This window comes from Myotis davidii, unplaced genomic scaffold (assembly GCF_000327345.1).
Source record: "Myotis davidii unplaced genomic scaffold, ASM32734v1 scaffold290, whole genome shotgun sequence".
Lineage (NCBI taxonomy): Eukaryota > Metazoa > Chordata > Mammalia > Chiroptera > Vespertilionidae > Myotis > Myotis davidii.
In genome coordinates, this window is record NW_006285049.1 from 1,025,697 (window position 1) to 1,035,403 (window position 9,707).

Sequence of the window (9,707 nt, forward strand, 5' to 3'; positions counted from 1 at the left end):
GTTGCATAGCCTCAGGCTCGAGGGAGCTTACACTTCAAATTGCTGATAAATATAGCACGTCCACAAAACATTAGTAAAGAGAAAATAATTCAGATAAAACTGAACCTCCTGTTTTTTCCGTCTAACTCCTGTTTGCTATGTGAGGATACCAGTAATACTGAGAAATTTATTTGTATTCAGTTAAAACTACATGTTACAAATAATAACGGTACGAGGATATTTTGTGCTTACATAGCAATTTATAACAAAACGTTTTCTACTCCAGTAGTGCCTGGAAAAGTTTTCAAAAATATTTTAACAAAGGAATGTATTATGGAACTATGGGAAATAAGGTCCTAAGACTTGAAATGATTACCCTACACCACAAGAGGTAGAACCAGAACAAATGCCTAAAATGACAGTTGCCTGCCTCTTTTACTTCTGGGCCCTTCCCTAGAAGTGGCTCTAGTTCACAGGGAGAGGAAGTCCCAGAAAAGTCCTTAACTGAATTTATTGTCTTAAGGCAAAGCTACTACTAATTTAACAGCAAAGAGAGCCCTGGCCGGTGTTACTCAGTGATTAGAGTGTTGGCCGGGGCACCAAAGGGTCTTGGGTTCGATTCCCAGTGAAGGGCAGGTACCTAGGTTCAGCATGCGGGAAGGTGTGGGGAGAACCAGTTGATCACTGTTTCTTTTTCTCCGAGTCCCCCCGCCCTGCAAGGATTAACAACAACAACAAACTAAGCAAATAAAAACAAGAAAAAAGAGGATTTGTTCAACTTTCAAGACCTCCAAAGGACAGCTAGAACTCCTTGCAATTAAGTTCAACTGCCTTTTTTACGATAACTTTTTAAAAAACATAAGTATGTTCAGGCAGTTTGTTTTTTCCTGTTATCCTTGTAAATACAGAAGAGCAGGACATGATCTCCTAGGTAATATGTTATTTTATTGTTGGAGAAAAATAATCCTTAATTCTTTAACTTTCACTCACTGCTCTTTTTATGCTGCAAATATTTATAGCCTTTACAACTTTTTTGCACATTCTTTCAAAGCTCTCCTCCCCGTGACGGGGGTGTTTTGGACTTCTTCCCTTTCCGCAGGACTCTGCATGAGAGATGCTAGCTCCATTCTGGGAGATTACCAGAGAAGACTGGCTTTCAGCTCCGAAATTTCACGTTTTACTTCCACTGAGACATCATTGATTTCCCTAATCTGCTTTATAATCCCTAAAAATGTAATACTTTGAGTTGTTTCCTCACAGTGACTGACTGAAAAAAGGTTGTGTTTCCCTTATATTTCTGCTCTATATACTACAGCCAGGCCTTCTTACCCACGCTCTTTCCAATCTCTTCTGTAATTAATCCCCTTCCCTGATCCCTTTAGGACAGTGGTTCTCAACCTTGGCTGCACATTAGAATCACCTGGGAATCTTTTTAAAATCCTAATTTCTGGGCCCCATCCTCCTGAAATTCTGTTTCTTTGTTACTAATGTTGTGGCCCCACCCCATAACTAAGAAACAGAATTTCCGGAGGATGAGGGCCAGAAATCAGGATTTTAAAAAGATTCCCAGGTGATTCTAATGTGCAGCCAAGGTTGAGAACCACTGCTTTAGGAGAAACAGGTACAATTCTCTTGCAGAAAATTAAAAGGAACTACTCACATTCTTCACTTACCTACATTATTTATCCAGTAAGTGGACCTTGCATGTCCTGGAATCTGGGAATCTTTCCTATTTATGGTGATGCTAATTTCATCACTTCACTTTTTCATATACAGTCTACCTAAAAAGCACCCCCAGGAGAAGGCCTGTGGGTCTTCTTTCCTGGGACTGTAACTTCTGGGAGCAGGGAACACAGCGGGGGGATGTACTTGAAGCCTTGACTATCAGGAAACTCTTCCCCCTTCCCCCTTTCCAGGTACCTCTCCACCTGTCACCTCTCCCCCCACCTCCTCCCAGGACACAGAACCAGCCATTCTCAAGTACACCAAGAACTGTTTTTTCCTACCTAATTAGTACAATAGCACCTCAATGCAAGGGAGTGTCAGTGCATAAATTCTACACAGTTAGGCAACTTAGGAGTGAAACAGTCTCCTGCTATTCAAGTAATTTGTTCAATTTGGCTGAAAGCACTGCGCCTCCTCCAGTCCTGTCTCTCCCCCTTCGGGTCACTGGGCGTCCCCCTCACTGAACCCCGTGGGACTCTTGTGCTGATTCCCCTGCTCCCTGCGGGCCTACGAGAGCCAATGGTTAGATTTTCAGGAATTCTCTGAGCCAGTGGGACATGACATCATGTTGGTGGTTTGAAATCAGCAGTGGGAGATGTATTTACACCATGGAAATTGGTGAATACTACTCATTCGGCTCTCACCTCCACTCCCTGCACACCACTGCCCCTCCTTCCACACTAACCAAGTCAGGCCATTTCTCCTGGTTCTTTTAGCCTCTCCTCACAGCCAGCCAAAGCCCCAAAGCCCAGCCTGGCTTCTCCCAATTTGGGCTTTCAGGGTTAAGAACCAGTTACCTCCTAGCCTCTCGAACCCCAATCCAATCCGCATGGTTCTTTCCCAGCCCTTTTATCTCCTGGGTCCTATAAGCCCCCAGACTCCTCTTCCACCCCCTCCCCTCTCCTGTCAGGACCCTTGGCTTCCATCCCCACCCAGACTGACAAGTTTACAAGCTTTAAGTTATTTATTCTCCTCAATTAACCCTGTGAGGTAGAAACTTTTGTTACCCCCATTTTATAGAAGAGGAAATCGAGGCTCATGGGGGTAAGTAACTGTATCAAGACACGCTGGCCCAGGCTGTGTTAGGCCCCGCCTTCTTCTCCGGGATCCCCACCCCTTCCTTGAGAGGTCTCGTTAATGCTCTCAGTTTCAAACCACAGTCTTCTCTCCAAAAACATTCCTATGAAACCACTTTTATATCCACATCTGTAATTGCATGTTTATTTCTCCAAGTCCTCCAAACCTGGAATGATCCCCAAACCCGTCCGTGATGACGCCGTGAAGGGAGGAGGCTGGTACAGAGTTCTAGCAGATGTGGACCACAGGGCCTCTTTTTATAGCACTTGCTATTTTGATCCTCTAGTCCCTGTACTTTCCCCCTCTTACCCTCCAGCTTTTGTGTTCCTGACAGAGTCAGGAATATAAGCCTCTTAGAAACCCCGAAAGGTCTTTGCTTGTTTCTGATGAATCAAGAGATTCTCATTTTAAATCACATACTTCTTTGTTTTGGTAACTTGTGGTCCCCACTGACCTTGTAAATGAGTTACGTGGAACAGCCTGTAACTACAAAATCAATTTGCTTACCCTGTTCCGTTTGTTTGTACAGAACCCAAGGGACAGAGCTTGGTTCACGTACTATGGGGAAAAGAGAGAGAGAAGGAAAGAGTTCTTTGTGTTCAAAACAAAGAAACAAATTTTACATTCGAGCTGCTATCCTCCTTTACTCTGCCTGAAACGACCGGCAGTAAACCCAGGTTGTTTCAGAGGAAAGAAAAATTAACCAGGAATGTAGGTCACCTAGCGAGCTACGAAACCTGTTTCCTTGACACTCCTTTGCTTGGTTGCATGGGGGGTTAATGGCCTCTGGTCAAGGCCAAGACAGCCTGTAGTAGACTGAGTGAGTGTGTCACCCCCAAATGCACATATTGAAATCCTACCTCCACTGTGATGTCAGTAGGAGGTGAGGCTTTTCGGACGTGGAGCCCATGAATGGGATTAGTGCCCTTATAAAAGGGACTCTAGGGAGCTCTCTTGCCATATGAAATACAACGATAAAATGTCAGTCTGCCACCTGGCACTGAGGGGTTGGGGATTCGATTCCCAGTCAAAGGCACCAACCCAGGTTGCAGGTTCAATCCCCTCCCTGGTCCCCGGTCAGGGCATGTGCTGGAGGCAACCAATCGATGTGTGTCTCTCACATCAATGTTTCTCTCTTTCTCTCTCTCTCTCTCCTTCTCCCCTCTCTCCTTCCTCCCTTCCATTCTCTCTACAAATCAATGAAAAAAATATCCTTGAGTGAGGATTAACAAAAAATTTTCTTTTAAATGGCAGTCTGCAATCTGGAAGAGGGTTCTCACCAGTGCTCAGCCATGCTGGCACCCTGAACTCGAACTTCCAGCCTCCAGAACTGTGAGGAATAAGTTTCTGTTGGCCCTAGCCGGTTTGGCTCAGTGGATAGAGCATTGGCCTGCGGACTGAAGGGTCCCAGGTTCGATTCCGGCCAAGGGCACATGCCTGGGTTGTGGGCTCGATCCCCAGTAGGGAGCATGCAGGAGGCAGCCAGTCAATGGTTCTCTCTCATCATTGATGTTTCCATCTCTCTCTCCCTCTCCCTTCCTTTCTGAAATCAGCGAAAATATATTAAAAAAAAAATAAGTTTCTGTTGTATACACGCCACCCAGTTTATGGTATTTTGTTAAGCAGTTTAAGCAAAGACAGCCGAGTCTCCAGCACATTGTTATGGAAGCAGAGGAAGAAGTCCAGGTGTGGAGAAGGGATCATGCTGACCTCGAGAGAAAGGACAGAATAAAACTCACAGGGAAAGACCCTGGGGCGGGGGAAAGCAAAGATTACTGATAACAAAATATTGAAGTAAGGATTCTCTCCACTCCTCAGTGATGAGAGTGTAAACTCTCAGAGCCATTATAACTATTCGGCACTGGGAACCCTGGTTCTGGTGTGATGAAAGAGCACAGCCTTTGGCCAGGTCCCTGGCTGCACTGTGCCCGGGTTTCCCACCTGCTGCGTGAGGCTAAGACCTGCTCTGAAACAGCCTGGTAAGTAGATCACTGCACTGGGATTTAGGAGATTGGAGTCTCATTATAGTACCACTGACTGAGCAGGTCTTAGTCTGGTCATTTGTAAAATAAAATACAGCTTCTAAGCTTCCTTATATCATTTGGTCATTTTGTATCGTTCCCTGAAATGTAAGTTACCTTATTCTAGAAATGCAAAATCACATTATTCTTTCTTTCCTTCAATACATATTCATTTACTGGCTCCTAGTGTGTACCAGGCACTGTACTAGGAACTGAAGACAAGACAAAGCCCCTCAAGGAGTTTATGTTGCCTTTGGGAAAGAGATACAAGAGGGTAATGAGGAGCACTACTTTCCCTAACATGGCAGAGAAGGCCTGTCTGGTTTGAAGGAAGAACTGAGCCATGTGGATTTCTGGGGGACGAGCACTCAGAATGGCTGGAGCAGGGTGAGTGAGGGAAAAGCAACAGGAGATGAGAGAGAGGGACCCAGACTGTGTAGCCCTCAGAGGCATGAGATTGAAATCATGGGAGGGTTGTAAGCAAACTAATGACAAGATTAGACTTTTGTTTAACAGGGTCACCGTGGCCTCTATGCTTCGGATAGAACGTAGGGAGGGAGGCAAGAATGGAAGTAGACAACCCAGTTAAGTGGCTACTGTAATAACTGGGCAGGAGCCACTTCTCCTCTGAGAAGATATACTGGGCTGCATATCTGGCGCTTCGGCCAGACGGGTCATGCTGTGCTGTCTGTTCCTAAAACACATAGATAGGAAGGTACTGACATCAGGCCAGACCTTGAGATATGGTCTCATGGCCCCTTCGCAGCACACAGGCCTTCTTTCTCAGAAGGCCCAGAAGTCTCATTCCAAATTTGGGAGACAAAGGACTGGAAAAAGTATAAATAAAGAGCCAGGTCTCATTCCAAATTTGGGAGACAAAGGACTGGAAAAAGTATAAATAAAGAGAGTGTCCTCCATACTGGGGGCCCAGAATTTGAAAGACACATTTTTCTCTGGGCCTCCACAGAATTTAATAATAAAATGTAACTCCTGTAGTAGGCACTGCAGTTCAGCCGCTGCTTCGGCAAGGTGCTGTAACTGTAGTCACTGGCCAGCTCAATAAATCCTCGCTTGCTGTTTAATACCTAATTAGAGTTGGTGGTCTTATTCTCCCGAATGTTGGTCCACAACAAAGAGATAGTGACAAGTGGCTAGATTCTGAATAGGAGTTTCTGGTGGATTGGATGTGAGTTGTGAGAAAAAGAAGAATCAAGAACGACTTCAAGCCCTCACTGGTTTGGCTCGGTGGATAGAGCATTGGCCTGCAGACTCAAGGGTCCCAGGTTCCTTTCCAGTCAAGGGCATGTACCTTGGTTGTGGGCACATACCCAGTGGGGAGTGTGCAGGAGGCAGCTGATCGATGTTTCTCTCTCATCGATGTTTCTAACTCTCTATCCCTCTCCCTTCCTCTCTGTAAAAAAATGAAATATATATATATATATATATATATCGACTTCAAGCTCCGCCAGCGTAGCTCAGTGGTTGAGCATCGACCTATGAACCAGGAGGCCAAGGTTTGACTCCTGGTGAGGGCACATGCCGGGTTGCAGGCTCGATTCCTAGTGTGGGGCGTGCAGGAGGCAGCAGATCAATGATTCTCTCTTATCACTGATGTTTCTATCCCTCTCTCCCTCTCCCTTCCTTTCTGAAATCAATAAAAAAAATATATTAAAAAAAGTCTGAGATGCCTATTAGGCATCCAAGTAGAGAACTGAAGTAGAAAGTGAATCGATACGCGTATGGATCCCAGGGTGGGCAGGGGCCAGTCGGGGTAGACTAGGAGTGCCTGACCATAGCCCAGTGGCAGAAAAGGACACTGAGACCACCCTGAGGGAAGTGGGGGTCCAGGCTAGGGATGCAGTTCAAGACAAGACCCCAGGTGCTGATGTGGGAGCTCCCGCACAAAGAGAACCAGAGGCTGGAAGCCCTGTGGAGCCTCGCCATGCAAGTGCATGTGCAAATTTGGCCTGGGAGAGCTAGTTCCCTCTGCCTCACTCCCCCTGCCCCGATGTGGAATGTGTAAACCTTCCAAGCTTTTGGACAGTTTGTGAGTCATCCTAATAGGAGGAAGGACAAGCTTTGAGAGCTGTTTGCAGTGTGGAAATTGGGGTCTAATTGGATTGGAAAATGAGGGACATGAAAAGGCTCTGAATTTTCTATCTTGGAGCCTGAGATGGTAATCAAGATAGGAAACACCAGAGCAGGCGTGTGCGGTGGGGGAGGGGTGTGGAGTTACTTCTGTTAAATTTTTTTGAAGTGAGGCTGAAGTGAGATTGCTTTTGGCCGTCCGTTAGTTAAAGAGTTTTGGATTCCCTCAGAACACACAGTAGCGAGATCTAGTGACTATGGGGACCTGGACGTGGAGCTCAGAGGAACTTGAAGGCACCACTGTTGTGGGGCTTAGCATGGCAAACACTAGTAAAATGTCTGTGATCGATCCTGTAACCTATGTGAATGATAAAAATGAACCCATATAAATAGCTTATTGTGTCTTCCACATTTACAGAGACAGGAAACTGGGATAATCTCTCACCTCCCTTAAATACTTCAATGGCTCACATCCCCTCCACCCACTCTGCCGCTGATTCCTTAGCCTATCCCCTTCACTCCTCATAACAGCCACTCCCAATCTCTTCCATATCCTTCAAGATCCTATCCTACCCGTACCTGTTCACTCCGAGAAGGTAACCTAGATTCCATACTTAGTGATAGGCTTACGGGATCTAACCTGGGCTCTAAACAGCTTCCAACAAAATGCCTCCTCCTCTTTCTTGTTCCTGATATTATCCTCCCTTTTGTCTCATTAGGGTCCCCTCCAATGTGATTAATACACTTGTGCCCTAGTTTTTAAAATATATATATACTAGAGGCCCAGTGCATGAAATTCATGCATGGGTGCAGTCCCTAGGCCTGGCCAGCAATCAAAGTGCAAGTGTCTGGCATGGACAGGCAAGTCCCAGCTGACCTCTAGGTCCTGGACAGCACCCAGGTCCCCAGGCCACCACTTGCCTCCTTCCTGAGTCACTGGGTCCCCACCCGGCTCCCTCAGTGCCTGGGAACCGGACAGCAGCCTGTCCCCGGCGCTACCACTGGCTGCAGTACCGCTCTCCTCAGGGCCCATTGGGGCCAGCAGTGCCTCCACTACCACCTGCTGCCAGAGCCGCGCCACCAACGCCTGCCATGTTCCCTGCTGCCTCCTGGTGGTCAGCACACATCATAGTGAGCGGTCAAACTCCCGGGTGAGGGGACAATTTGCATATTAGGCTTTTATTATATAGGATTTTTCTTTTTTTTTTCAGAGAGGAAGGGAGAGGGAGAGAGATAGAAACATTAAAGATGAAAGAGAATCATTGATCAGCTGCCTCCTGCATGACCCCTACTGGGGATTGAGCCTGCAACCCAGGCATGTGTCCTGGCTGGAATTGAACTGTGACCTGATTCATAGGTCACAGCTCAACCACTGAGCCACACTAGCCAGGCATGTGCTCTAGTTTTTATTCCTGCTCACAGTCTCTGGAATCTTGACTTGCAAATGAACCTCTTTTCTTAACCTTTCACTCCCTTTGTCTACACAAATTAGGACTAAACCACCATCATGTCATTTCCTGTTTGAGTTACTTCCAATATCTCTTCCCTTTCTGCCATATCTGTGGCTTTTCTTTTCATCCTTCCATTCACTTTTTTTTCTTTTTTCTATTATTTTTAAATCCTCACCAGAGGATATTATTTCCACTGATTTTTAGAGAGAGTGGAAGGGAGGGATAGAGGGGGAGGAAGAGGGAGAGAGAGAAACATCAATATGAGAGAGACAAAGAAAAAAAATATAAGACAGACACATCAATTGGTTGCCTTCCAGACTCACCCCAACCAGGGTCAGGAATCGAGCCTGCAATCTAGGTATGTGTTCTTGACTAGGAATCGAACCTGAGACTCCTTGGTGCATTGGCCAACACTCTAACCACTGAGCACACCAGCTAGGGCTCTCATTCACCTTTTGGCTCTAATAAATATTGCATCCCACTGCCCCCGTCGTGATTACAATTGTAAGCATCCCACCATCCAACCACCACCTCCACCTTTCCAGCAAGAGAAAAGCAATCCTAACAACCTCTCTACTTAATGGGACTGACAAGCTATTGAGCCTACCACCGTGGACTGTCCTCACCACCTCATGTCCTCAGTCTCCCTTTCCCTACTCCATACCATAATTATGCTCTTGCTTGCTGCAACTCCCTTGTTCCATTTTCTTTGTTGTGCTCACTTACCATAACCTCAAACCTGATAAATCTCACCTGCCTATCCCATGCCTACAGGTATGGCTGTGGCAGGCTGACAGAGCAATTAAAACCCATGACGACTAACCTCCAGTGGCCTTACATTGCTCAGCAGTCATACTGTATTCCCCCTCACTTTCCCCCTCTCCTAAAAGTCTCTTTATATCTTCTTCATCACTCTCAAACCTCCCCCCCCAAATTTCCTCCTCATTCTCACTCTCAGTTCATACCTTTGTATCCTTATTTGCTAAGAAAACAGAAGTAACCAGAAGAGACTGTCTACAAGCCCCCACTACTATACCTTCCTTGACAAAATACAATTTTCAAAAAAGTTAAAATCAAGACTCATATAAATATAGAATAAGCATGTGTCTGAGTTTTATTAACTAACTAAGGAACCAGTAAAATGATAACGTTGGTGCAAAGAGCATACGAGGAAAAGTTGATATATTTCATAAGGAAAAGTGCTTTAAAAATATATAATAGCCGAAACCGGTTTGGCTCAGTGGATAGAGCTTCGGCCTGCGGACTGAAGGGTCCCAGGTTCGATTCCGGTCAGGGGCATGTACCTGGGTTGCGGGCACATCCCCGATGGGAGATGTGCACGGGGCGGCTGATCGATTTTTCTCTC